The sequence below is a fragment of the Lagenorhynchus albirostris genome, chromosome 16 (assembly GCF_949774975.1).
Source record: "Lagenorhynchus albirostris chromosome 16, mLagAlb1.1, whole genome shotgun sequence".
Lineage (NCBI taxonomy): Eukaryota > Metazoa > Chordata > Mammalia > Artiodactyla > Delphinidae > Lagenorhynchus > Lagenorhynchus albirostris.
The window spans coordinates 30138703-30156135 of NC_083110.1; the positions used below are offsets into that span (position 1 = coordinate 30138703).

General features: G+C 47.7%; 1 long non-coding RNA gene across 1 annotated transcript in view; it reads right to left on the reverse strand.

Moving 5' to 3' along the window:
- The window catches only part of LOC132507564 (uncharacterized), a 205047-nt gene that overhangs the window by 12031 nt on the left and 175583 nt on the right, over positions 1-17433 (reverse strand). The window lies entirely within an intron of this gene.

The following is a 17433-nucleotide window of genomic DNA, read 5'->3' on the forward strand; positions in this document are numbered from 1 at the left end:
CCTAGCAACTTGTGCTCCCCAGAGCTTCCAGCTGATTGTCTCCAGTGCACATTCTTAGCCCTCACTCCTCAGCCCCACCCTTTACTTTCCTTCAGTGGCTCTTCATCTCTCACGGCAGAGATGGCAAATCCCTACACTCAGACTGCCAGCTCCACTCCTGCAGCCAAGCAGGCATCACTACTAATCATGTCCTTCTTTCCCCCCGACTCCACCTCAGAATCTTTCTTAACACATGCTCCAGGCAACCACTATCAATCAGATGATGATGACGTACAAAAGGAAGCCTATTTATGCTTCAAGGGTAAGTTCCACCTCTGAAGCGTGGCATTCTAGGCCCTTTAGGACCTTTCCACAGCCTGTGGTTTCAATTTCATCTCCAGCCTTTCCCTTTCCAACTTCTCCGTGTTCTCTAGTCCCCACTCCACGCCTCTACCTGCTTTTCAGCCTCCTGGTATGCTCTTCATCTCCGATCTCCTTGGCAAACTCCTACTCATACATCAAGAGCTCTATAAAGCCTTCCTCCTCTCCCCCAGGTCTGGATACACTGTCCTCTGTGATCTCAGGGCACTCTCTCTGTGTACATCTCTCTACGTATCACAGAGTGTGACACCCCCAGGGAAGTTTACTCATGGGGTGATCGAGAGTAAGGAGGCTGCCTAACCCAGTCACCAGGAGGGACTCAGTAGATGCATGCTGAGTCACAGTGCAAAGGAAATTGAGGTTCTTTGCTCGCAGATGGCCCTGGCCTCAATGGAGCCACAGCATAGAAGATAGAACATTCATAACTCAGATATGGGAAAGCTATCCCCTTTATCTTCCCCAGTATCTAGGAAAATCACTAAATCACTATGCATTTGGTAGCTGTGGCTTTAACAAAAAGCAAGGCAGGCAAGCATCCTTGGAGGTGCCCAATGTTCTTCCGGAACATCTTCACTCAAGTGTTCCTTTTCTCTGTGGGGGTCAATCCCCTACCCAAACCCCTTCCAGCACCTGCCTTGATGCATCTCTCTTCCTCTCCCTCTGCACTCACTACCCATGAGAAATGGGAAGTCCAACCCAGACGCCCTTTGAATCCACCCCCTTCTCCGTTTCTGCAGCCCCACCATGCTGCGGGCCGCCAATATCTTTCCTCGAGAAGACTGGAATATCCTCCCGTGGTCTTCCTGCCTCCTTCATGCTTCCTCCGACCCATACTCCATTGGCAGCCAGCGTGATCTTTCTAAACCCAAATGTGATCATCTTACTCCCTGCCGAGAACCTTTTGATGCTTCTCCATTTCTCTTAAGCTAAAGGCCAACTTGCCCTCTGTGGCTTGAGGGGAAGGAGCAGTATGCATAATATTGAGCGATCAGTAAGGCCTGGCCATCGCCCATCAGAAGAGATGCAGAGAGGGAGTTCCCTGGTGGCCTAGTGATTAGGATTCTGGGCTTTCACTGCCGTGGCCTGGGTTCAATACCTGGTCTGGGAACTGAGATCCTGCAAGTCATGCGGCACGGCCAAAAAAAAAGAAAAAGAAGAAGAGATGCGGGGAAACAACCATGAAGACCAGAGATTGAGGATTAGCTCCAGATGAGCGAAGCAGAAGGCCTGGGGCCAGGTCCCGTCCTGACTGCTCTCTGCAGCCACATCCACCTCTTTCCCCATCCTTACTCTCTGTCCTCCAGCCCACTCCTCTCTCACTTCGATGTTTCGGTCGTCCCTTCAGCAGAGAGGACACCACATCACAGCAGAGAGCTGGGCGCAAAATACGTGTTTGAAAAATATGTATTGGATTTAATGAAAGGCCAGGCAGTGCAGCAGCCCCAGGGGTCCATCAGGAAAGTCTGCTATAGCAGCAAGCAAGGCTCCCCACATATCAGCCAGGCCTGTGAGCTGGAGCTGACAAATGCAGCATCGGAAACATGGAAGCATGTAAGCAGGGGTGCTGACAGCCCCTAAGCTAAGTGCTGAACAAACGCTGTTCTCTAGACATTGAATATTTCAATATAACTGGTGTGAGAATTACAGCCCTGGATTTCAGCTGTTCCCAGGAGGGCTGGGAGCAGAGAGTATGCCAACAGGGAAAATCCCTGTGAGAATCCCCGGATGTGTTTGTTATATAGTTTGTGTGTATCTACAGCCTTCCTGTCTTTCTTCCACAAACGCTGCCTGCCTGCCGACTCTTTGCCAAGCCCTGTGCTGGGAACTGGGGATACAGTGATGGAGACTGCAGGCCTCTGCTTTCAGAGCTCTCACATTCTAGTGGGTAAGTCAGACGAGCAAGCAGACGTGCTCTGGGATCAGGAGAGGCTGGCCAGACTGGGATGAGAACCCACAGGTGGAGGACCCTCCCAAGACTGGGCATTGGAAACCCAAGTTTCTAGGAGAAGGGGCCTCAGGGCTAAGTCCACACGGATGAGTAGGAGTTTGCTGAGTGGAGTTGAGACAAAGGACAGAAAGGCGTTTCAGGCACCAGGAGCAGCACGTCCGTAGGTCTGGAGGCCGTAGAAAGCCCTGGAGTGTGGAGAAATCGTCAGGGAGTTCATCAAGGCCAAAGCCAAGGGCCAGATGAAAGGTCTGTATGCTGAGATCAGGAGTCTGGACACTGCCCTGAGGTTTTAAGAGGGCAGTGTACACACAGGTCTTAGAGGGAGTCAGAGCCGGAACTGGATCTTGAACCTGTGTCTGCTTTGATATTGTGAAGAAATAAAATAGATAAATCACTAGCTAAATGAATCAAGAAAAATGTGCAAATACATATATTTAGAAATGAAAATGGGGAAATGACCATATATAGAGGAAATTAAAAGAATTACAGCATTACTCAGTTTTGAAAATAGATTTGAACACATGGACAAATGGGTGATTTTCTAGAAATATAAATGATGAAAACTAACCTCAGAAAAGATAGGAAATCTGAATAATCCAATTACCAGAGAAGAAACTGAGAATGTTGTCAAAAGCCACTATTCATTAAAGTACTAGACCCAGACAGCTTCACAGGTAAAATCCATTACAAGTTCAAGAAGTAGATCACGGCAATGCTTTTTAAAGTGCCCCTGAGCATTGTGGGAAGGGGGAAAAGGACTTTCAAGTGAATCTAAGAATCCAGTATAACGGTGAAAACAAAATCCAGAAACAAAGAACGCCACCACCAAAAAACTATAGTCCTATCTTTAACACAACGTAAATGCAAAACGCTAAATAAAATATGATCAAGGAGAACACAAATATATTTTTAAAGGGTAATATGCGACCACTACATTGAGTCTATTCCCTGATGCAAGGATGGCTTTCTATGAAGGAATCAATTAATATAATTCACAATATCAAATATCAATAAGAAAACCATGTCATTCTCCATATATTCTGGGAAAGTAGGTGATAAAAAATTCAACTTTGATTCCTGATTAAAAACTCTTCATTAAATAGAAAAATATGGAACTTCCTTAATATGAATTTTTACACATATATACTTATATATATATGTGTATGTATATATATATATATATATGTACCTGTATTTACCTATACCTGTAGTTATATATACATGTCGTATGTGTGTGTGTGTGTGTGTGTGTGTGTGTGTATATATATATATATATATATATATATATCACAACTCAAGCCAAAATTCACAGTCATTTCTGCTGGCAAACCACTAGAGTCCGTTCCATTAGGGTCAGGAAGAAGCAAAGAATGCCACTGTAATTTGCTCATTGTGCAAGTCTTCATCCCTCCCTGTGTCCATGTCATTAGCCATGCGATTTTGCAGTTTCTCCTCTTAAAGACAGGGTATCTTTCCCACCCCACTGAGGTTTGGTTTGGTCATGTGACGTGTTTTGTTTGGTGGGAAGTGGGCAGAAACGACAGAGTGCCAATTCTGAGGACCGATGTAAGCAGCATCATGTATTTCTATTCACCACTTTTGCATTCCATCATCATCATAGAAAAGGATGCCATAGTTCGCTAGCTGGTCAAGGAAGATGAAAGATACACAGAGCGGACCTGGACCCACTTGCAGTCTGGAGCCAAACCCAGTCAAGCCCAGCTTGGATCAGCCCCCCTCAATTGACCTGCAGATATACGAACGAGGATAAATTATTATTTTCAACTGAACTTTGAGTGGTTTGCTATGCAGAGTTATTGTAAGCTGATACACCTATTGTCATGACTAATATTAAACATTGTTTTGACCTACTAGCCAATGCAAATAAAGAAGAGAAAGAATTAGGAGGTAGAGCATTGAAAGGACCATGCAAAATGATCATCAGTTATTGGTCATCTGATTATACACTTTTAAAGCAAGGAGAAAATCCCAGATTTTTTAAAAAGTGCAAAAAACACTAGAAGGTTTTAGTAAGAATCAGTGTATTTAAAAATAAATAGCTTTCCTATATAAAATAACCAATTAGAAAATTAAATGAAGAAAAGAGCCCATTTACAGTAATAAAAAGATTTGAAAAACCTAAAAATATGCTGTATACAAAATGAGCCTAATCTATAGGAAAAAAAAATTATCAAACTCTACTGAAAGACATAAAATTAGATTTCAATAAATGAAAACGCACCCTGTTCTCGGATTAGAAGAGACCTGTTGTAAAGATTCCACTTCCCCCTAAACTGATCTAGATTAGTGTGATCCAAAAGTCCCAACAGCTAGCACCCAGGCATATGACCTAGACTCTGCCAACCAGGTGATCCCACATGAGACCTGGATTAGGAGAGGGTACTAGGAAAGCCGGTGCCACACGCGATCTGAGTTGATGGGGGAGGTGGTGGAGACACCAGGCTTGTGGGTGGGAGAAGCAGGGGGTGGGGGCTCCTGATGACCACCCTCGCCCCCAAGTGCCATCAGGGAGGGCTTCAGATTTGTGCCCAGAGGTGGCAGCAGCAATGGTGTGTTCCCCAGAACAGTCCTCCAGGGAGGCCAGCTTCCTGGCCGCACAGCCACCAGGTCTGATTCTCTGGCCTCCCTGGAGAGTCCCCCAAGAGATTTTAATAAATCCCTTTTCTGCTCCAGTTGGCAGAGTAGGTTTCTTTGTTTGCAATTTCAAATCCTGAACGGTACACAGACTAAATGAATAGAATAGAAGGTCCAGAAATAGACATATATATCTGGAGGGAATATCAGTAATGATAGCATTTATTGAGAACCTACTCTGTGCCAGGCGCTGTTCTACATACTCATAATTATCTCATTAGCCCTTTCAACAACCCTAAATTATTATTTTCATTTACAAATCTGGTAACCAAGATACAGAGAAGTTCCTGCAACTCATATACTATAGTAAAGTTGACATTTTAGTTCATTAGAAGAAGCATCACTCAATAAATAATTTGAGGCTAACCAGCTGGAAAACTAATGTGGATCTCTGTCTCACTCCTTACACTAAAATTAACTCCACATTGATCAAATAGGAAAGAAAAAAAAATTAAGCGATAAAATAAGTAAAGGAAAATATAAGAGTACCTTTCATAACATTAAAGAAGGCCTTTCTAAGACACAAAATTCAGAAGCCATTAAAATACTGATAACATTAGTCACATTAGCATGAAACAATTCTTCCTGGTAAGGAAGAGAAGTGGAGACAAACCCAGATTACGAGAGTAGCAGGCCATCTGACAATGGGCTAATATATGTAAAGAGATCTTGTAAATCAATAAGAAAAGCAACAACAATCCAATGTAAAGAAAGGGCAAGGGCATTTCAGAGAAAAACATTCATATATAAATGACTTATAATCCCTCATACTTTTAAACACGGAAAGTAAAATAATAATGTGGTATAATGTTTCACCTATTAGATAGAAAATGGAAAAACTCAATAATGTGTGTCGTTGAAGAAGTCATGTGGAAATAGGTGTGTGTCCCACTGTTATGGAGTAATTGTCATGTGAGGAAAATTTTCCAATGAATATTTTAAAAATTACGTACATTTTGAACCTGTAAATCTACTTGTAGAACTGTATCCTGTAGACACACTCGTGCATGGACATAAATACATATATAACTAAAGTCTGTGGTAAAGTTGTTTGTAACAGCAAAAGCCTGAAAACAACCTAAATGTCCATCGCTAGGGAACTTGGTTAAACAACTAATGATATGCAATAATGATAAGGAATGAGGTGGAGGCATTATCTTTAAGATAAAGTTCTTTTTTTTTTTTTTACAAAATCAAGGTGCACAGCACTGTATCAACTAGACTCCATCCACTAGAAATTTCTGTGCTGTTGGAAATGTTCTACATCTGCATTGTCCAGTAGGGTAGCCACGAGCCACATTCAGCTAGTGATGTTGGACGTGCAGCCAGTGTGATTGTGGAACTGAATATCTAATTTTAATTTTAACTTATATCTATCTAGATTTAAATAGTCACATGTGGCTCTGGTGCTCGATAATGCAGGCTGGAAACACATCTGTGCCTGTGAACAAAAGTAGCATTTCTGAAAAACCATAGAAGTGGTAACAGTCATTGCCCCTGCCAAGCAGAACAGGGGTGTCAGATATTTCAGAGAAGAAGAGTTCTTTGTCTATTTGTATCTGTAATATCTGAATGGTTTACCATGTGTGCAGTGACCCATTTCATATTGAACTAATTCATCAAAGTCCAAAATGAAAAGTTAGGAAGTTCTTGAGTGAGCTTGGGTTTTTTCCATGCAACAGCAGTCAGAGTGGTGTGGGAGAGTGCAGGGAGGGTTCGTGGGCAATCCAGGTCCTGAAGTGAGTCAGTTGTTTGGGTCAGAGGTTGAGAAAAGGGGCTGACTAACCCCAAATGAAGGAATCCTGAGCCGTGGGGAGCATCTTGCTGCCTTGGAAGCCAGCATCCATGAGGAATGGAAGCCACGCAGAGGAAGGATTGTTGCCAGCAGCCCACATGTAGACACTTGAGTCAAACAATTAAATTATTCCCAAGAGACATGTAAACAGAAGAGTTGAAGAGGAAGGGATAGATTGGATTTGCAGAGACAAAAAAGGCAGAATCAGCGGAATCTGGCAGCCAATCTGATGTGGGCACTGAGAGACAGACACAAGCTTAGGCTAGCTCTTGACTCTTGGCTTGTATGACTGAGTTGATATTGTGGCCATTGGGGAAATAAGGTTTCCAGGAGGAGCAGGATTGGGAGGAAGAGATCATACCTTCAGTGTTGGCATGTTGATCCAGCTGGAAATTTCTAGAAGCCTTCAGATATTTAGGTCTGAAGCTCAGCAGGGAGAACTGCGCTAGAGAGAGCCATTGGGCAGATAACCAGATGTGAGTGACCATTGAGGCCAAGAGAACTGTCAGACTCACCCAGAGAGGAGGTGTGCCAGGGGCAGAGCCCATGCGAGCGTTAAGCTAATGCCAAAGGCTCGGGAAGGGGAACCAGCAAAAGACACTGAGGATGAGCACGGAGGGAGAGAGGCAGGAGGGAGAACTGGGGAGAAGGGCCAGGGAGGAGGCGGTCTCAAGAAACAAGAAATGCTGTGCAAGGTCAGATGCCATAGAGGGGTCAGGCAAGATGGGGCACTGAAAAGCCCATGGCACTTGGCGATTAGGAGGTCATGTGGTGACCTCAGTGGGAGCAATTTCAGGGGAGTACAGAGAGGGAACACATGATTTCAGCAGGTTGAAGGGTTAATGGGAGATGAGAGAGTGGAGATCATGAGGGGAGGCTCTTGTTATGTCTGGACACTAGGCTGTGAAAGGAAGGAGACAAAAGGAGCAGTGTCTAGAGGGCAGGCTGAGGAGAGGGCTGTTTTTTTTTTATGTTTGTTTGTTGCTTTAAGAGAAGGGAGACGGGATAGGATTACAGATAGTGGCGAAGGACTTCTCAAGAAACCAGGCATAATTAACAAAGCAAGGTCCCTGAGGAGGCAGGGAAAGGTGGGCTCTGTGATGCACGGGAGGTTAAGACCTGATCAGGAGACCTCCTCTGAGAAGGGCAGGAAGGGGGTCTGACACAGAAACGAGAAGGAGGGGTGGGAGGCCAGAAGCCGAGCAAATATTTTTGCATGGTGGCTTCCACGTCCTCAGTGACATCGGAAGTATGATGACGGAGATAGGAGAGGGCAAAGCGTGGTCGTAAGTAGGGTACGGAGGGGTTGAGTCGAGTAAAGATGGCTGGCTTTGCAGAGGGTTCAGCTGAGACTGGGCCATGAACATGGAGGGGTCCAGAGGCTCAGGTGAACGTCTAGAGCGCTCCATCAGTTCACAGCAGCCTAAGGACTTCTGCAGACCCTGTCACATCTGGCAGGAGGAGGCCACCCGTGGGGGAAGGAGCAGGGGAGAGTGTTGTTCTATGGTGGGGGTCTGGAGCGCACTCTCTACAGTGCAACTCTGAGCCCCATCAGGCAAATGGGATTAATGTTTTCCACCTCGTAGATAAAGCAATTAGCCTAGAACTTGACACCCAGAACTCTCATTAAAGATCGGCTATATCACAATGAATAGTATGGGATTAAAGATACCAAGGGGCCTGAAGAGAAGGGTGGAAGCAATATTCCAAGGAGTCTAGGTGAGAGCCCAGTGAAGGCAAGGATCAGAAAACCATGTCCTGAGGCCAAACCCAACCCACTGCGTGCTTGGTAAATAAAGTTTTATTAGACGCAACCATGTCCATTCTTTATGCAGCATCTCTGGCTGCTTTTGTGTTACAAGGGCAGAGTTGAGTAGTTACAACAGAGACTGTATAGTCCACAAAGCCTAAAATACTATCTGACCCTTTAAGAAAGAATTTGCAACTCTGGGCTGGAGGATAGGAGGGCTGGAGAGAGTCAAGCTAACTAACTAATATAAAATAAAAACAGGAGTAGAGGGTGAAAAGATCTGGAGAGTTGGGAGGTTGAAGTCAGAGAATAAGACTAGGGATGAGGGATCCGGATGTGGAGGCTGCCCTGCAGTGGGCAAGGAGGAGTGGGTGCCTATGGCCGAGGCTGGATGAGGGCTTTGGAACTCAGGAGATTGACCCGGGAAGTATCAGCCTCTCATGATAAATTGAGAATCAAATGGCTTGGTGGGTCATTAGATAGAATTACCCATGTGGATGCGGGTAAGATGAAGAACATCAAGGCTTTCAGTCACAAAACACGGTGCCCGGGAAGTCACCAGAAAACGCCTCCCCAAAAGCCATTTTCCACTTCTTTGCTATCAAAACTTCGATCTTGTTCAGAATGACAGTGTGCCCTACCCCTAGAGATGAATCATGGTTTGTCCGACCCCATCAAGTATTGATATTCCCTTCTGGCTGATGTTTACTTTCCCAGACTACCTTGCAACTAGAAGTGGTCCCATGATGAGTTCCAGCCAACGGGACATCTCAGAAAGTCAGCTTGGGGCTTCTGGGAAAGCTTTTTTTTTTTTTTTTTCTTTGTGGTATGCGGGCCTCTCACTATTGTGGCCTCTCCCGTTGCGGAGCACAGGCTCCGGACGTGCAGGCTCAGCGGCCACGGCTCACGGGCCCAGCCGCTCCACGGCATGTGGGATCTTCCCGGACCGGGGCACGAACCCATGTCCCCTGCATCGGCAGGCGGACTCTCAACCACTGCGCCACCAGGGAAGCCCAAGCTTTCATTTTTTGACGACAGAGAGATTTGCTAGTGCTGCCCTTCTCCCTTTTTTGCCTTGAGCACAGAGCTGATGCTTGGGGCTGTGGCAGCAATTTTGCGACCATGAAGCAATAAATATGAGGGCATACATGCAGCATGCTGAGGATGTTGGAGCAGAAAGAGAGCCTGGCCCTTCACTCCATCATTAAACCCCTGCCCACCTCTAGACTTTGTGAGTGAGATGAGGGAATGACTCTATTGCTGAAAAAAAAACATTTTCTTTTTTAATTAAAGGAAGGAAGTTCAGAGGTAGTAGCTGGGAGCTGGAAGAATGGCATGTGGGGTTGGAGGGAGAGGAAGCGGGCAGGGGGCTGCTTTGAGCAGAGAATGTGTGAGTACAGATGGGATTGGGAAACGGGTGGTTAAGAACAGATAGGAAGAGGCTTTGGACGTTGGGTTGAGGAGTTTTGGTTTCTTCTGCAGACCACGGGAAAAGATCACTAAAATTTCTTTAAAATCATATAGATCATAAGCTTGATGTAAGTGATATTTGCCAAACTTTGTGCCTTCTTCAAATGTCCTTGAGACATTTACTTTTCTGCCTTTTCTTGAAAAGAAAAAAATGGCAATGGATTTGCATTATTGTAACAGTTTTTTTTTTTTCTAATTATAAAAGTGAAATATATTTAGACACTTTACAAAGCAGATAAGAAAATAGAAGAAAACATTTTGGGTGTTTGATCTGAGGGTGGATGGAGATTGAGACAGGAAACAAGAAGATTCATTGTAACTCACCTTCCCTGGGCCTCAGTTTTCCCACCTGGAAAATGAGCAGATAGGCCTGCAGCTAGGGAAGTCTCCACCCAGCCTGATAGCCCAGGGATGCTTGATGCTGTAGCATGTTAACACACACACTACAGATGCCCTGGGTCATGGTGAGAGCCATGGTTAATACCCAGGAAGCTTGTCCATCCATCTTCTATGGGTTCACACACAGTGGCCATTTAACTCTCACTTTACAGATGTAAACTGTGGGCTTGGAGGAGATAAAGTGATGACCACAGCCCTAGAGCTGTCCCGTCTCAGAGGTCAGAATCACGTCCAGTGCTCACTTCTACTCCCCAGAACCGACACCCTCTCTCCCGGACCTGGACCTCACTTCCTTCAGTCGCTCAGCAGTCCATTCCCCACAAGCTCGGGAACGGCGGTGGACTGGGATGAGGGCGGGTCCGGAGGGCTGGCACGTCACTCAGCAGGACCAGCTCAGAGAGCACCAAGGTTCCTCCACCTCGTGCTGGCAAGGTGATACCACCTGGTTCTGCTGCGTGTGTGTCTGATGCCTGAAACGGCCAACTTTGTCCACCAGGGTACCGCCGGGGACCAAAGAATACAGGGAATAGCTTCGAGTTTATGTGTCTGGTGTTAAAAATCAATAATGTCCCTCCTCGGGAGGCACACTCAGGGGCAAAATAGAGCAAATCGCTTACTGGCTTCTGCGTGCGCACGGGCAGATGATGAAGCGCCGAGGAACCAGTCATACATCGTAATAAAGTACCCTTCACCTCTGTCTCTGCATCGGCGAGCGTGCACCCCTCCCCACATCGACCAGGAGCCATTAACCCCCACGGTGCTGGGCCGTCACTCACCCCTAATCCCCAGGAGCAGCTTTGGCGTGGAGGCTGCCGGGGGCTTCCCCAGGAGGAAGGAATTCAGAAATATAAGCGTGAGCCTCCCAACGTCCTCCAAAGGTGGATAAGTTTAGAGGCTCTGTCTGGCTTTCGAGGGAGGCGGGCTGTCAGTGGGCTAATGCCAAGTAAACAAGCTGCTGCAGTTTACCCCCCACTGTCACCCTCCCCTGGGCGCCGCGTCCTGGCTCATCTATTCTAGGGCACTTTGCTCCCCCGTGAAACATTCCATCCCTATCCATAGAACAAGAGCATGTCTGAAGAAGCAGAAATCTGTGGCGGCGACAAAACTGCTTGGGGGTTCGGCACTCACCACTGGAACCATCCTCAGCATTTGCCACATACTGGCCCTTTGGACGCTTACAGTAACCTCGTGGGAGACATGCTATTATTACACCATTATAAAGATAAGGAAACTGAGGTCCAAGAGGGAGAAGGAGGAGGTCAAGCAACTTGCATGTCTCACATGTGGTGACCCTGGGATTGGAGCTCAGGCCTCAGCTCAGACCCTGAGCTCTTGACTACTCTATTGTTTCACCCATCCCTGTGGTCCCTCCACCTTTGCCTCATTTTACAGTTGAGGAAACTGAGACCCAAGGATCAGCAGAGATTGGTCCAAGGTTCCATAGCCAGGCAGCCCGGGATGAGGCCCAGATCACAGGCTCCCATCTGAGGCTCTTCCATGGCTCCGTGATGCCACTTGCTTTCCTCTAGGTTCTTGCCTTAGAGCAGCAAAACCAGGCAGATTTGGAGTTAAAATCCAGGCCTTCTCAGAGCCCCAGGGCCTCCAAACTTCCATCAGTCTCAGAGGAGCTGGCATCCTTGGACCTCCAGCTTCACAAGATGTTAGTAACAAGTGTGCACGCACTTCACCATTTACAAAGCTCTCTAATCACCATACACCACTTAATCCTCATGAAAAAACACTGTAAAAGAAGTCTGACCATGGTCTTCACTTCACAGACAAGGAAACAGAGATCTTCTCTGTGGGACAAGGACTGGCGTATCCCCAGCATGGCCCAAAGGTGCGCCATGTGCCACCCCATGGACCTTCTGCCAGCAACTGTGTCCCTAATCAGCCTTGAGAAATTGCTGTCATTCTTCCTTACAACTTTATGAGGACTTCTTATAGCTCAGACGTCCCCTGGCCTCAAGCAAGAGGATGAGGAGACCCAAGTCATTGTCTAAACCAGCAGAGCTTGCTCTTGGCACCCTCTGCTCACCCTTCCTGAATCCTGGGAGTCCTTGGATAGCTCCCTGAGCTCAGAGATCAGGTTTCGTACTTACCTGTATCCCCAGAGCATTTATCACAGGGCTTGCTAGTTAACATAAACAGAGAGAAAGGGATGGAAGAAAGGAGGAAAAGTCCTTTCATACAACATTCACTGATTCAGACCAGCCACCCCAAGCTGGTATACATGGGTGGAATTTTTATTTATAATTATAATGTCACTAAGCAGCTGTGTGACCTCCTGCAGGTATATTAACCTCTCTGGGCCCCAACATCTCCATCCATAAAGGAAAGTAGGAAGATGGGATCTCAGATGGAGGCTATGTGGCATGTGCTTCCACCTCCCCCTACAAGACCACAGATATCCCAAATCAATCCCAGCATGTTTCCCATGTGTTAAGGGGTGGGGATGGGGATGACGTTTCTTAGAAATCTGAACTAGACAAAGGTACTTTTTCTTTTTGGTTCCCAGCCTCCAAACCCGATTTCTATTTGAGAGAGGCCCAAAGTATGTGGGGTGCAGGGGTTCAAAATCCCTCATATTGTCCAGGAAGTGGACATTTCTTTTCTCAGCTTCCAGGACAGGAGAATGGGGTTTAGAATTGGCCAACAGGATGGTCCCACTCAGGACTCTGAGCATAAAGCAGGTGACACAAAGACACAGGCATAGTTAAAAGTTTCTCAAGGGATGGTATGGTGACAGCAGTGGCCAGGCCAGGGGCAGCATTGCAAACACCCTTCCTGCTGTGTGAGCTGACTGTGCTTTGGGCCGCCAGCTTGGCTACCGTCTATTTTGCAACAATCGAGGGGAGGCCGTGTGGTCCAGTGGTTAAGGCTATATCTTTGAAGTCAGGTAGATATAGGTCTGAATTCTGTTTGTGCCGTTTATGAGCAACAGAGCTGTAGGTAAGTAATGTACCCTCAGGGAAAACTATTCTCTCTTCCGTAAGGCAGACACAATAGCAAGTACTTCATAAGGGTGGTTGTAGGGCTCACATAAGGGAACGTGAGTGGTGTTCCTAGCCCGGCGCCCCAGAGGGGCTGAATCAGTAGAGGTTACATTAACAACGAATGAGGAAGAGGAGAACTTTGAGGACCAGTTTCCAAAATGGGGGACTGAAGCCAGGGCAGGTGCACCTAGCTGCGAGCAGCCTGAACAGCTGTCCTGATGCAGAGCAGCTGGGGAGGGCCCATCACGATGGGTGCTCCAGGCAGGGAACTGGCCTTCTCGGGGAGAACCGACCTTTCTCTCTGATGCTACTTAAACCTGAATCATCGAGTGCTTTGCCCTTGGAGGAAGCTCAGAGGTGCAATAGGCTGGTGCCTGCGTGAGCACAGAGGCGACCCCTCTGTGAGTTAGGGGACCAGCCCCCGCTAATGCCAGTTCCCCCAGATGGAGCACAGGGCCGGCTCCTGACCCCAGGGCGTGCCAAGAGCCTGCTTTTCCGAGGTGTGTGGCAGCGTCGGGGGCCAGACGCTCCCTCCCAGGCCTTCCGTCAGCAATGGCATCTGCTCTTCTCCCAGGCTGGTCCAGCTGCCACCCAGGTGGGAGGCTCATTTTTCAACCCAGACCCTTCTTTCTGCCACCACGCCCACCCCGGGCATTCCCTTGGAGTCCCAGATCGCTGTCCTTCCTTGGGTCAGTGTGGCCTCTAGCCGCAATGTCCACTTTCTGCCTGTCTCTGTTTCCGACTGTGATTTAATTGGGAGCCTGGAAAACCCTGATTGTTCGATAATTGTAAGGCAGAGAAATTACCAGGGCATCAAAGGTTGCTCCAGTTGCTATATTAATTGTCCTTTGTTATCTCTCCATATAAAAGACCACTTGATAGAGACAAAAGCCAGCTGGCTTTAATTCCACAGCCTTCTGACAAGAGGATGAGAGGCCATTGTTGGCTCCCATCCGTTTCTTCCCAGATAGAAACCTTTGCTACTCCCTGCCCAGCACGGCCCCAGCAGGCCATACCCCGACCCGAGACCAAGAGCGAGGCCCAGCACCCTCCGCCCACAACCGGGCCCAGACCCTGGTTGTCTCCTGGCCCAGTGGCTCACAGAGGCGAAAAGCCCCGATTCTTCGCTGCGTGTTTCGACGTGCTTTTTCTCAAGTGCTGGTGTGTAAGTGCACGTGGGGACACTGCAGGATGAATAGCTAGCGTTTACTGAGGACATCCTACCTGCCAGGTGCCACGCTGACCGCTTTACATGCCTTTCTTGGCAACAGGAGTTACACATGTTATTTTTCTCTTCATTTTGCAGACGGGACTCAAAGGGGTTAAGTTACTTGCCCCGGGTCCCATAGCAATGGCGCGCTAGAACCAGGATCAAACTCCAGGTGCTCGAACGGAGCCCTTAGTCCCTCTGCAGTGCTGTTCTCTGAGTACACTTGCGGGGTGTGTGTGGGTGCGTGTGAGTGAGGGTGCGAGAACGTGTGTGAGTGTCTATGAATGTGTTAGGGGGTGCAAGTAAAGGACAGTATCTAAGCAGTGGGTCCAGTAGAAGAGGACCAAGCAAAAGGCATGAATGAGGAGATTGTCAAAGCATATTGGCACGTTTGATTTGTTTATTTTTAAAGGCCCAGCCACGCCTTGCTTAAAACCATTGGAATCTAGCAGTAAACAGACTCGTGTTTGAATGTTGAGCATCTACTTGTGCTGGGCCCCGTGCCCTCAGCTGTAAGTGGCCTGGAGAGGAGTCAACCACGTGTCTGCCCCCTGGGCTCCCTGCCCGGTTCCCAGCCACAGATATAGGGATGGGCTTCCACCGCCTCTGCTTCTGCTGGGAGGACCTGGGAAGGCTGTCTGGAGTTGCCTTAAAGCCATTCATTTTTTCAAGCCATTTGCCAGTTACCTCAAACATCACCTGGCCAGCCAAGATCTAGACTTATTCAACAGTTGATTATCCTTGGAACCAACAAGGCTGTGTATCACTAATTCACAATTTGGCTGTGGTTCTGCAACTGCAGCTACATTCGTGAATAAAAAGAATGGGGTGTAGAGCTCTGTCATGGCCAGGCCTGATGGGGCATTAGCTGTGATTTCACGACAGCCCTCCCGAAATAGATACCGATCCTGTGTGAAAGACTGGGACACTGTAGCCCAGGAGGTTAACGTGATCTTCCCCAGTCATACAGCTCATAAAGGGTAAACCATGGCAGGAGTCAGACTACCATCCAACGGTGACTCTGTACCATCATAAGTTGCTCCATCTTTACCAACAACCCACAGATTATTTACAAGTCGTGGGTTTCAAATAAGAAAACCCGGAGGAAGTAAACACCAGTGCCTGGAGCCAGGTTCAGTCCAGACGCTCTGGATAGTTCCCAGGCCCTCTTACCAGCCCCTGACCAGGGCACAGACCATGGGAGAGAAAGCTGAGGGCAGTAGCTCACTGGCAGCTATTCCAAATCTATAGGTGAGCCTGCAGTTTACAGCTAAGCCTGGAGTAGCCTGGGTCCTATTTCCATCTCCCCAGGTCCGTCCTAAACCAACCAGTGGCCAAAGATGATCAGGATGTCTCAGGAGCGTAGGAATGATGTAGAAAATAAGGGATAGGGCATCTAAGCCTTCAGGGGTAAATGCCTTTCTAAACTTAGGGCTAGAAATGGTCTCCCCTGTTGAGCTGGGTGATTCCTACCACTAAGTAACCTGTTCTGTTTTCATCCTGGTTTCCTGGAAACTGAAAAAGAAGAGTTACCTTCAGTTGTTACAATTCATCTCAGCACATAATTCATGATCTAGTTTTATTCTTCTACTCTCTCCTCATTCATTATTCCACCCTATGGAGGAGATATTATTATGCCCATTTTACAGATGAGAAAACTGAGACTTCAAGAAGTGAAATGATAATGCCCTGGTTGTATCTGACCCAGTCTCTCTGGTCATCAAGCCCTCCTAGGATTTTCCTTCCCACTGGAATCAAATCTGACCTCTCATCCTAGTCTGTGACTGGCAGCCCCCAAGTTCTCCACACCGTCTCCCATCTTGTTTGCCCCTCTCACTCACCATGATTCAGCCACACCAGCCCTATTCTGATCCTGAACCTACCAGACTTATCCTCGGCCCCGGCCTCTGCACCGCTCCTTCCTCCTCTGGAAACGCTGTCCCTCTGGAGCTTTGCATGGCTGGCTCTTACTCGTCATCTAAGTCTCAGTTTAAATGTCACTTCCTCAAAGAAGTTCTTGACCACGCTACCTACACTGGCCTCTGGTCGCTCCCGGTCATATTTTCATCCTAGCTTTGCTCTCTCCTGTCCAGTAATAAACACCTCCTGTGTATTTGTGCAATGGGGTGTACCCACCACTAGAGTATAAGCTCCATGAGGGCAGACGGGGTGAGGCACCTAATAGGAGCGCAACCAAGTTTTGGTGAGTGAATTAATCAATGAATGAATAACTCACTGGGATTCAAATCCCTTGCGTGGAACTCTCTACCCCTCAGCCCATATGACGCCCAGGCAGGGAATATGCTTCTTCTAATTTCACAAGGAACGTGCAGGGGTCTGTGTCCAAACCTCCCAGCTCTGAACCAGGCAGCAGATAATAAGGGGGACCGGGATGTCTTCTGGGGGTCCCAGGACAGCTCCCAGCATCGGGTTTGGGCATGTCCAGCTACGAGGAAGCAGCACTCTGCCAGGAGAACTGGTCCGGCCCAGTCCAGCAGGCACTGGTATGGCTGGAGGTCCCCAGTGAAGGCTCGGTTAGCAGGCCTAGTGAGCAGCAGTGATGGTTGCGTCAAAAAATGCAGGAAGGAACCGCACCCTTAGCAACTCCCAAAACACCAAGGAAGGGAAGTTTGCAGGACTCTGAAGTTCCCGCAGCAGCAGATGGACTCAGTATGTGAGACACAGGTGCTCACACCCGTACGAGAACCAGCACGGGAAGACCAGGCCGCTTGGGGTCAGGCCTGACTCTGAGGCCCCAGCCGGCCCTGGGGGCATGTTCCCTTAGACACTTAATACGTGAGGTCACCAAAAGCTGTCAGGGCTGAGACAGGAGTTCTGAAGTCAAAAGTA